Source organism: Myotis brandtii, unplaced genomic scaffold, assembly GCF_000412655.1.
Source record: "Myotis brandtii unplaced genomic scaffold, ASM41265v1 scaffold278, whole genome shotgun sequence".
In the NCBI taxonomy this organism is placed as follows: Eukaryota; Metazoa; Chordata; class Mammalia; order Chiroptera; family Vespertilionidae; genus Myotis; species Myotis brandtii.
The window spans coordinates 777128-788176 of record NW_005360594.1 but is presented as its reverse complement, the minus strand read 5'-3'; positions in this window follow the sequence as shown (position 1 = coordinate 788176).

Sequence of the window (11049 nt, the reverse complement as noted above, 5' to 3'; positions counted from 1 at the left end):
GATAGAGCGTCGGCCTGCAGACTGAAAGGTCCCAGGTTCGATTCCGGTCAAGGGCATGTACCTGGGTTGTGTGCACATCCCCAGTAGGGGGTGTGCAGGAGGCAGCTGGTCGATGTTTCTCTCTCATCGATGTTTCTGACTCTCTATCCCTCTCCCTTCCTCTCTGTGGAAGATCAATAAAATATATTTTTAAAAAAATCATATAGTCATATCAATTGATGCAGAAAAGGCATTTGACAAAATCTAACACCCTTTCTTGATAAAAAACCTCAGCAAAATGGGAATAGAAGGATCATACCTTAACATAATAAAAGCCTTATGTGACAAACCTACAGCCAACATCATACTCAATGGGCAAAACTAAAACGATTTCACCTAAGAACAGGAACGAGACAGGGATGCCCACTTTCACCACTCCTGTTCGACATAGTTCTGGAAGTGCTAGCCATAACAGTTAGACAAGAAGAAGAACTAAAAGGTATCCAAATTGGAAAAGAAGATGTAAAACTGTCATTATTCACAGATGACATGATACTGTACATAGAAAACCCTAAAGATTCCATCAAAAATTACCATTTCTTATAGTAACAAATTAAAAGGAATAAATCAGAACAGTTCCTTAATGGTGAAAGTTTTAAAAAAATCTGAATAAAGGGAGAAATCCTGTGTTCCTGATTGGGAAGGCAATATAAAAAGATGTCAATTCTCCTTAGTTAACCGGAATACATGTAATTTTACTAAGAATTCCAGTAGTTTATTTTTTGTTTTTCTTTTCAACAGAGTTGGTAAGGCTCTAAAATTTATGTAGAGAGGAATAGAGGGTTCAGAATGGTCAAGATTATTTTGAAGAACAGGGTGCACTCACTTGTAAAAACTAGAACAATTGAAATTGTGATATTTTATATTTAAGTCCTTTATCCATTTTGAGTTTACTTTTGTGTATGGTGTAAGTTGGTGGTCTAGTTTCATTTTCTTGCATGTATCTGTCCTATTTTCCCAACACCATTTATTGAAGAGACTGTCTTGACTCCACTGTATGTTCTTGCCTCCTTTGTCAAATATTAATTGAGCATAGTGGTTTGGGTCAATTTCTGGGTTCTCTATTCTATTCCATTGATCTACATGTCTTTTCTTGTGCCAGTACCAGGCAGTTTTGAGAACAGTGGCTTTGTAATACAGCTGGATATCTAGTATTGAGATCCCACTTACTTTGTTCTTCTTTCTCAGGATTGCTACAGCTATTCGGGGTCTTTTTTATCCCAGATGAATTTTTTGAAAGTTTGTTCTAGGTCTGTGAAATTTGCTGTTGGTATTTAATGGGGAGTGCATTGAATCTATAGAATGCTTTGGGTAGTATGGACATTTTAATGATGTTGATTGTACCAATCCATGAACACGGTATATTCTTTCATCTGTTTATGTCTTCCTCTATCTCTTTTTTCAGTGTCCTGTAGTTTCCCGAGTACAGGTCTTTTACCTCATTAGTTAAGTTTATTCCTAGGTATTTTACTTTTTTTGATGCGATGGTAAATGGGATTGTTTTTTAATCTCTTTCTGTGAGTTCACTATTCGTGTATAAAAATGCTTTAGATTTCTTGGCATTAATTTTGTATCCTACATTGCCGAATTCATTTATTAAGTCTAATAATTTTTCACATAAACAAGTTGAGAGATAAAAATCATGTAGTCATATCAATTGATGCAGAAAAAGCATTTGACAAAATCTAACACCCTTTCTTGATAAAAAACCTCAGCAAAATGGGAATAGAAGGATCATACCTTAACATAATAAAAGCCTTATGTGACAAACCTACAGCCAACATCATACTCAATGGGCAAAACTAAAACGATTTCACCTAAGAACAGGAACGAGACAGGGATGCCCACTTTCACCACTCCTGTTCGACATAGTTCTGGAAGTGCTAGCCATAACAATTAGACAAGAAGAAGAACTAAAAGGTATCCAAATTGGAAAAGAAGACATAAAACTGTCATTATTCGCAGATGACATGATACTGTACACAGAAAACCCTAAAGATTCCATCAAAAAATACCATTTCTTATAGTAACAAATTAAAAGGAATCAATCAGAACAGTTCCTTAATGGTGAAAGTTTTAAAAAAATCTGAATAAAGGGAGAAATCCTGTGTTCCTGATTGAGAAGGCAATATAAAAAGATGTCAATTCTCCTTAGTTAACCGGAATACATGTAATTTTACTAAGAATTCCAGTAGTTTATTTTTTGTTTTTCTTTTCAACAGAGTTGGTAAGGCTCTAAAATTTATGTAGAGAGGAATAGAGGGTTCAGAATGGTCAAGATTATTTTGAAGAACAGGGTGCACTCACTTGTCAAAACTAGAGCAATTGAAATTGTGATATTTTGGGGAACAAATAGACCAAGGAAGTTGAATAGGGAGTTCAGAAATAGCACCACACTTAAATGGAAAATTGATATGTGAGAGAGGCAACATCACCAATCGGGGAGGAAATAGTGATACTGGATAAAGTGGCTGTCTGCAAGCAAAACGTGAAAATAAATCTCTACCTCCCATCACACACATCAATTAAGTGAATTAAGAAGCGAAACCTGAAAAGCAAGAATTTAAAATGTTTAGATGGAAATATGAAACTATCTACAGGGTTGGGCAAAACTAGGTTCACAGTTGTTTGTATGGAAAATAATACAATAATTAATAAATCTACACTAATAAAAGAGAAACATGGTAATTAGGCAACATCACCAATCGGGGAGGAAATAGTGATACTGGATAAAGTGGCTGTCTGCAAGCAAAATGTGAAAATAAATCTCTACCTCCCATCACACACATCAATTAAGTGAATTAAGAAGCGAAACCTGAAAAGCAAGAATTTAAAATGTTTAGATGGAAATATGAGACTATCTACAGGGTTGGGCAAAACTAGGTTCACAGTTGTTTGCATGGAAAATAATACAATAATTAATAAATAATAATATAAGAATAAACTCTGTTTCATGTACTCACAACTGTAAACCTACTTTTACCCCACCCTGTATATGACCTGGCAATAAACAGAGTTTTTAATTTATGACATAGAAAGCACAAACATCAATAAATTTAACTATAACAATAAAAACAATAAACTTAACGTAAATAAAATGAACATTAATACATTTAACTACAAGCAGACTAAAAACTTTGGGTATAATAAAAAACACATATAAAACAAAAGATGAGTCTCTGGAAAAAGATATTTATAAAGCATGAAGCTTTTATGTGTTTGAGATAATATAGATAATTCATAGCACTTTTGTTTGTAACAGCAAAAAACTGTGAGGGAGACAGATGTACATTAATAGATTTGATAAACTGCATTGTTTTAATACTGCAGATCTATATTTAGCAATTTTCAGTTTTATGAGACCTAATGTACCCTTTTTATAATCAATATTTTGTCATATCCATTTTACTATCTTATAATTTTATCTACACACAATATTTGCAAAAATATCATATTCTAAATGCAAAATAATGGAGAAATAGAAGGAAGATAATTTTGAAGAAAATAGTATATTTCTGAATATATAAATGCTTGGTGTGATGATATTAATTGATAAAACTAAGTAGTTGCTTACACCTGCATATAATGAATAGGTTGGGATCTAAGAGAGTTAAGAAAAGTCATACTATATTGACATTTTCCTTTTATGAGATTTTGAAATAAGGATTAAATAGGTATTGATATGCATATGTAGAATTATGAATGTGACAGCTATAAGAGATTGATACAAGTGTTTTGTATTGTGTTTTGAATGCCTTCAGTGGAGTAGCTATTTTTTTAAATTGGTTTATAATTCTTCATAAAGGTCTGAATAAAATCAAGCATACTTTTCTTTTGATTTACATGGTGCGGGGGGCGGGGGGGCGGGCAGGAAGCAGTGTACATTTAAAATTATGAAACACAGGTACATGTAGGCCCTGGCTGGGTAGCTCAGTTGTTTAGGATGTTGTCCCTATGTCAAGGTTGAGGGTTCTATCTCTGGTCAGGGCACACACAAGAAGCAACCAGTGAATGCATAAGTAAGTGGAACAACAAATTGATGTGTCTCTCTCTCTCCTCCCTCCTCCTCTCTTCCTCTCTCTCTCTCAAATCATTAAACAAAATTAAAAAGCCAGCCTGGCTGGTGTGGCTCAGTGGTTGAGCGTTGACCTAAGAACCAAGAGGTCACAGTTTGATTTCAGTAGGGGGCATGCAGGGGGCAGCTGATTGATTATTCTCTCTCATCATTGATATTTGTAGCTCTCTCTCCTTCTCCCTTCCTCTCTCTGAAATAAAGAAAAGCATACCTAAAATAGTATATAATGGGGCCTTGACTTATGAGTTTAATTCGTTCTGTGATGGAGCTCGTAACTCAAATTACTCGTATGTCAAATCAAAAAGTGAACGAGTGAGACACGTGATGCTGGGCTGATGTTGTGGCATTCACTGTGACGTTCGCTGCGCCAACTAGCAGTGGGGTATCTGAAGCTGGCTCATAACCTGAATTTTAGCTCGCAACTCAAAGCAAAAAATCGGCCGAGAGACGGCTCGTATCTCGAAAAACTCGTTAGTCGGGACACTCGTAAGTCAAGGCCCCACTGTAGCATCTGCATTGTTCAGGTCCTGTAGACATTACATACTCTACTGTTTTCCTTATAGCCATCATTTAGTCTTAGTTCTACACATAAGTGTATTTTTAATGCTCACTGCCAAATCTTATATTGATGCTTCACTTTAACTCTTTCTTCACTAATTTCTCGGGGTGAGTTCATGGGAACAAAAAATTCTTGAGTTCTCATATGTCTAAAGTTTTCTCCCCTACCACCCCCCACCCCCCGCAACCCTGTGGCCTTTATACTGAAGGTCATTTTGGCTGCATATAATATCTTTAGTTTACATTTCCCCCAAGCATCTTAACTATGTTAGGTCTTATGGCATAAAGCAGTGGTTCTCAACCTTGGCTGCACATTAGAATCACCTGGGAATCTTTTTATGGGGTGGGGCCACAACATTAGTAACAAAGAAACAGAATTTCTGGAGGATGAGGCCCAGAAATCAGGATTTTAAAAAGATTCCCAGGTGATTCTAATGTGCAGCCAAGGTTGAGAACCACTGGCATAAAGCATTGCTGTTGGTATTTGATGACAGTCTGCATTTCTTACCTTAAAGTGACTTGATTTTCTTCTTGGATGCTGAAATAATTAATTTTTTTTAATGTTCAAGGGTTTTGGTGATGGTTATTTTAGGTCAGCTTTTCCCAGGCACAAGGTGTAGTTTTATATCTTTCTATTTCAGAAAATTTTTCTTGAAGTATAGTTTTTAGTGTGTATTCTGTTCAGTTTCTTTGGTTTTATACTTTCTGGTATATGTGTGTTGGATGTTGCTTACCTGTCATCTTTACCTGTTCATTTTCCTCAAGTGCTTTTTATCTTTTATTTCTTCTAGAGTTTAAAGGTTTTCCTCCTTTTTTTAGTTCTCTAAACGTCTTTCTATGTATTTTTGTTGTTGTTGTTCTTGTGTTTCTTCTAGCTTTCTCTTCATTGTTGAAATGAACATTTTCTTTTGGTTTTAAGTGTTTTCTGAATTCTATGTTTCTTTTTGGAATGTTAGAGTTTGCATCAGTTTTGTGAGCATGTTTTTCTGGTGTGTGTTCATCAGGTGGAGAAGGCGTATTTCTGACTTTTAAAATTTGATTGCATAATATGTGAGGGCAGTCTTCTTCTGCCACTCATCCTTAGGTGAGATGAGTCTTACTGAAGAGCTCTTGAGCACGATGGCTCTAGAACTCGTCGCCCCCCCCCCCCATTAGAATAACACAGCCTTCTTTGCTTCTTTGGGTTTGCCTCCTATTCTTTGGTTTTGCTCCTATTCCCCCTTTTCCACTATGACTGAGATTCCTTTTGTCCCAGTTGTCTCTGGCCTATTCAGTTTGGATTCTGCTTCTGGTGTCCATGTGGAGCTATGTCCTGGGAAGGAGCTTTGATTTGTGAGTTTAGGGTACACAGACAGCTTCAACATATCAGCTTTTCTGTTTTGTGGACTTGCCTTCCAACTGGAGCTTGCGCAGCTCTCTCGCAGCGTTGGCCGCCTTTCTCAGCTTGACCTGCTGTCCATCCGAGTCACTCTCTGTTGATTTGGGCGCTCTTCTCTTCCCTCTGGTTTGGGCTGATCGCTGCTGATCATATGCAGGTCTCGAAGCTGCCAGGGTTCATACTTGATGTTTTGAGGCAATGCCTTTCACCTAGTTTGTTATCAGTGTTGGAGTGTTTGGTTTTTCTGCCCTGGTTTCTCTGATGTTTTTATGGGGGGATTCAGGGAGACTTAAAAACTATTCACTACCATTTTTATCTTCCCAGAAAACCTTGGAGTTGGTATTCCTTACCATTTTTATGATACCTTTGTTTATCCAGGGAGATTTCTGGGATTCCTATTAATTGCATTTAGAAACTGTAGTATTTTTAGATGGTAAGTAGACTTTGCTCATTTGATGAAGTACATTTTCAAAATGGAACTTCTTGCTGTTTTTTTTGAAAAAGTAATGTGCGTCTGCCACCATTTGTGAGAGTTTGGAACTAATTTTAGGTTATTCTTTGGTGCAGAAGAAGAGAGATGCAATCGGAACTGAATAGATACTTGTCGCAGAGTAATCGATGTGCCAGGCTCCTGACAGCAGCGGGTTAGGCTCCACATGACCCATAAAGAGAGCATTCTTGGGGAATGCTTTTTACGTTACAGAAGATGGCTATTTTTTTTCTAAGCAGGGACAGATGTGATTTGTTTCTGGTAAAATAAGGCTCAGCTTTGGTTGTAAGTAAATCTCATTGCCTTAAAGTCATCAAGTCGCCATGCTAGCGACACTAGTCCTGTGGCTCCCCAATGCTGCCAGTGTCACGGGGCAGCAGGAAGGGTCTTCCTTCAGGTGCCACCTGCTCGAAACTGCCAGCACTGAGATTCTTCACTCTCTTTGGGTCAGTTCTAACGGCCCTCCAGCCTTTGTTTGAATACATCCACTGTCGCAATTCTAGTAACTCAGCGAGACCCGGTTCATGTTAGCCAATTCTAATTTTAGAATTTTTAATTTTTTTTATCATTTGCTGAAATTTGCCTCTTTTTTTCCTCAAAACCCTACGGCTTCTTAGTTGTTATTTTCTTAGCTAACATCTATCACGCCCATAAATGCTTTACATATACGATTAGATTTGCCACAGCAGTGCTCTGAGCTAGCAGCATCATCATAGTTTGTAGATACAGATTTCAAGGCTCAGAGACATCATGAACTTTCCTGAGGTTCCATAGCGAATAAGAGAGAGAAACTATATTCACATCCCGGTCACCTTGGCTGTAGAGCCCATGTCCTCAGTCATGAGATGAATGTCCATTTTCCACAGCGCGGATGTTCAGTGTGAGCTCATCCTGCCATCTTGTCATCTCTTCTATAGACCGAGCATCTTACATTCTTCAGTGTTTCCTGTGCGAGATGGTCTTTGAAACCCACTGTATTGACCACCCTTGTCTGGACTTACAGGGATCCTCTTTAAAGTGGTGTCCACAGGCACAGCATGTTATTTCACCTACAGGGAATGGTTATCAGCAGTTACCGCTACAGATGCAGAATTCACATTAATACACAGCAATGTAAAGTTTGAATTCACTTTTAGAAGCTTCATCATGCCATAGGCTCTGGTTCAGCTTTTTGGTTACCTAAAATTGCTGGAGTTTGAAACAATTTTGACATTTATTTTATTTTTTATCTTGCTCTTCAGGTCAGGCTCATGCCAGTACCTGTTGATGCTCAAGGTGCTTGGATGAAAGAGTAAGAGTTCCAGAGCTTGGAGGACAGGAAGAGTGGCAGGATCTCTAACAGAAATAAGGGATTAGAGGGGAAAAGATAGTTCTGGTGGCAGTGATGAGGGTGAGGCTCAGCAGGACAGGAGGTGGCTTCAGTTTTCTGACGCTGAGTTGCGGGTCTGGCAGTACCAGGAGAAGGAAGCAGCTGGCCGGTTGGAGATGGGGGCATGGAGAATGAGGTAGGTGTAGACAGAGAGATGGACTTTGGGGGTGTTATGCTTTAGGGCAGTGGGTGCGGAAGACAGACTAGGATCACGATGACAGAGGAGGTGCTATGGACTGAATTGCGTCCCCCCAAAGTCATATGTTGAAACCCTAACCCAGATGCTGTGTATTTGGAGGTAGGGCCTGTGGGAGGTAATTAGGGTTAGATGAAGTCATGAGCCCTTGGGATGGGATTAGTTTCTTCATAAAAAGAGGAAGAGAGCCCGGCCAGCATGGCTCAGTGGTTGAGCATCAACCTATGAACCAAGAGGTCACCATTCTGTTCCTGGTCAGGGCACATTCTCAGGTTGCGGACTCTATCCCCAGTGTGGGACATGCAGGAGGCGGCTGATCAATGATTCTCTCTCATCATTGATGTTCTGTCTCTCTATCCCTCTCCTTTCCTCTCTGAAATCAATAAAAATATATTTTTAAAAAAGAGGAAGAGAGCTATTCTTATTCTTTCTCTCCCCTGCCCCCAACATGCACTGAGAAAAGGCCATATGAGGACACAGCAAGCTGGTGGCCTGCAACTCGGTGACAGGGCCTTCACCAGAGCCTGGCCATGCGGACACCTTGAACTTAGACTTTCAGTCTCCAGAACTGTGAGAAGTAAACTCTTGCTGTTTAAGCCACTTGGTCTGTGGTATTTTGTCATAACAGCCTGAGCTAACTAAGACATGAGGGCAGAGGGCAGAGGACAGAATTTGAAGAATGTCTCCTTTTGGGGTGGGCAGACAACAAGGAACTAGCAGAAGACTCTGAGGTCAGGAGAGCTGGAGTGGGATGCATTAGTTTCCTGTGGCTGCTGAGGCAAATTACCACACACTGGGTGGCTTAAAAGAACAGAAGTTTATTCTCTTGTGGTTCTGGAGGCCAGAAGTCCAAAATCAGTATCACTGGACCAAAATAAATGATCAGCAGGCTCCCTCAGAGACTAGGGAAACTCTGTTCTTTGCCTCTGCTGGTGTTTGGTGGCTGCTGGCACTCGTTGGTGTGTGGCCACATCACTCCAGTCTTCAAGGCCAGCATTTTCAAATCTCTCTCTGCTCTGTCTTCTTATCACCTTCTCCTCTGTATGTGTCAAATATCTGCTGCCTCTCTCTTATAAGGACGCTTAGGGCCCACCTGGATAATCCAGGACAATCTCTTGACCTAAGGTTCTTAATTTAATCACCTCAACAAAGACCCTCCCCTCCTTTTTTCCCATATAAGATAACATTCACAGGTTGTTGTAATTAGGATGTGGGTATTTGGGGGGCAGGGGACTGTTTAAGCCTACCACAGGGAATAAGAATTGTATAAGGATACAGAAGTCAAATAAAGCCCTTCAGGAAGTAAGGTGTGCTGCCAGAGGTCAAGGTTGAGGAGATTGACCGTAGGATGTACAGAAGGTCACTAGAAACCTCACAGAGAACATTGTCAGAGTGGAAGCCTGGAGGCAGGCTGCCAGGAGCTGGGAGTGGGCATTGGAGGAGAGGGACTATCAGCACAATGTTGTCTGTTGGAGAAACTTGGGGGCACCTCAGGGTTACATAAAAAGTGTGTGTACGCGTGTGTACGTGTGTGTGCATGCTTTGTTAGAGTTTTGAGATCCAGTGAATAACAACCATTTTTTCTTCATAAGTTCAGAGCCAGTTGGGAGGCAGGCAGAGAGAAGTAGAGCAAATCAACTGTATTGTGATAAACCCAGATGCGAGAATGGGGCTTTCAGTGCAGCCACAAGGGCTTCTTTACACTTGTTGCCTCACTAGGCAGACTTAGCGAATTGGTTGCTGCCTCTAGGGAGGCAGGGACTGCCTTGCTCCACTTCTAGAATGAAGGAGCCCATCAGGGGCTTCTCCCCAGGAGGCCAGCAGCAGGGGGATGAGGAGGGGCTTTGCTCTGCCTGTTATTAAAGCTCCCCAAGCATCTGAGTTGCTCCCCTGCTCTCCCCAAAGCCTCACACTGGCTCTGGGCCCTCGACTGCCCATTGTATGGACCACTGTCCTAACCTCTCCCCTTTGGTTGGCAGCCCCCATCAGCCAGCACCTGCTTTCTTCTGTTTATGTCACCAGCTCCTGGGACACTGCCTGCCTGAAGCAGGCAGTCAAGGTTTCTTGAATAAGTTAGTGAGTGCGCTGTCTCTCAGAGTCGTTATTCAGGGCTCCATCTTTATGTTAGTAGTGTATTTGGGTTCCATCAGTGTTTGCATTTTGCCAGTATTAGTCTTTACACTGGTGGGAACAGCCACAGTTTTGATTGTACAAGGTCTAATGAGTTAGCCTGGAGAATAGCAGTGTAAAGAGAACCAAGGCCATAACGTTTTCAATTGTGCTGAGCTGAGGCCAGAAGAGGGTTGGGTTTCTAATGGTTTGCTCAAGGCTCAGAAGAGTTTATCAGTGTTTCCTGGGATGAATTAAATCCATCCTTCAACTTACTGGATTAGTGACTTTTTAAAAATTAATTGCTGATGTAGCTTCTAGGTGTACTGGTTAATAATGCAGATTTTTTTCAATAGATGGAGTTACACATGTGTTGATATATACGCGATTTGATATGTATGCTATTTTGTTGTATTGACAGCAAGCTTCAAAACTTCACATGTCAAATTTGCTGAAGGTGTTAACATCATAGATATTTTTATGCTTAAAAATGTCGAATTTCATGCCCAAAAAAGAGCATTTGCAGGAAGTTTTAATTCATTACTTTATTTTGAAGAAAAGTGCTGCTGAATACTTTGGGAAGCTTATGGTGAACATACCCTATCTCAAGATACTTGTGAACGCTGGTTTGAATGTTTTAAAAGTGATGATTTCGATGTGAAAGACAAAGAACGTCCTGGTCAACCGAAAAAGTTTGAAGACCAACAATTACAAGCATTTTTGGATGAAGATGTGTGTCAAACTCAAAAACAACTTGCAGAAAGATTAAACATTGCTCAGCAAACAATTTCCGATCATTTACAAGCAATGGGAAAGATTTTAAAGGAAGGAAAAT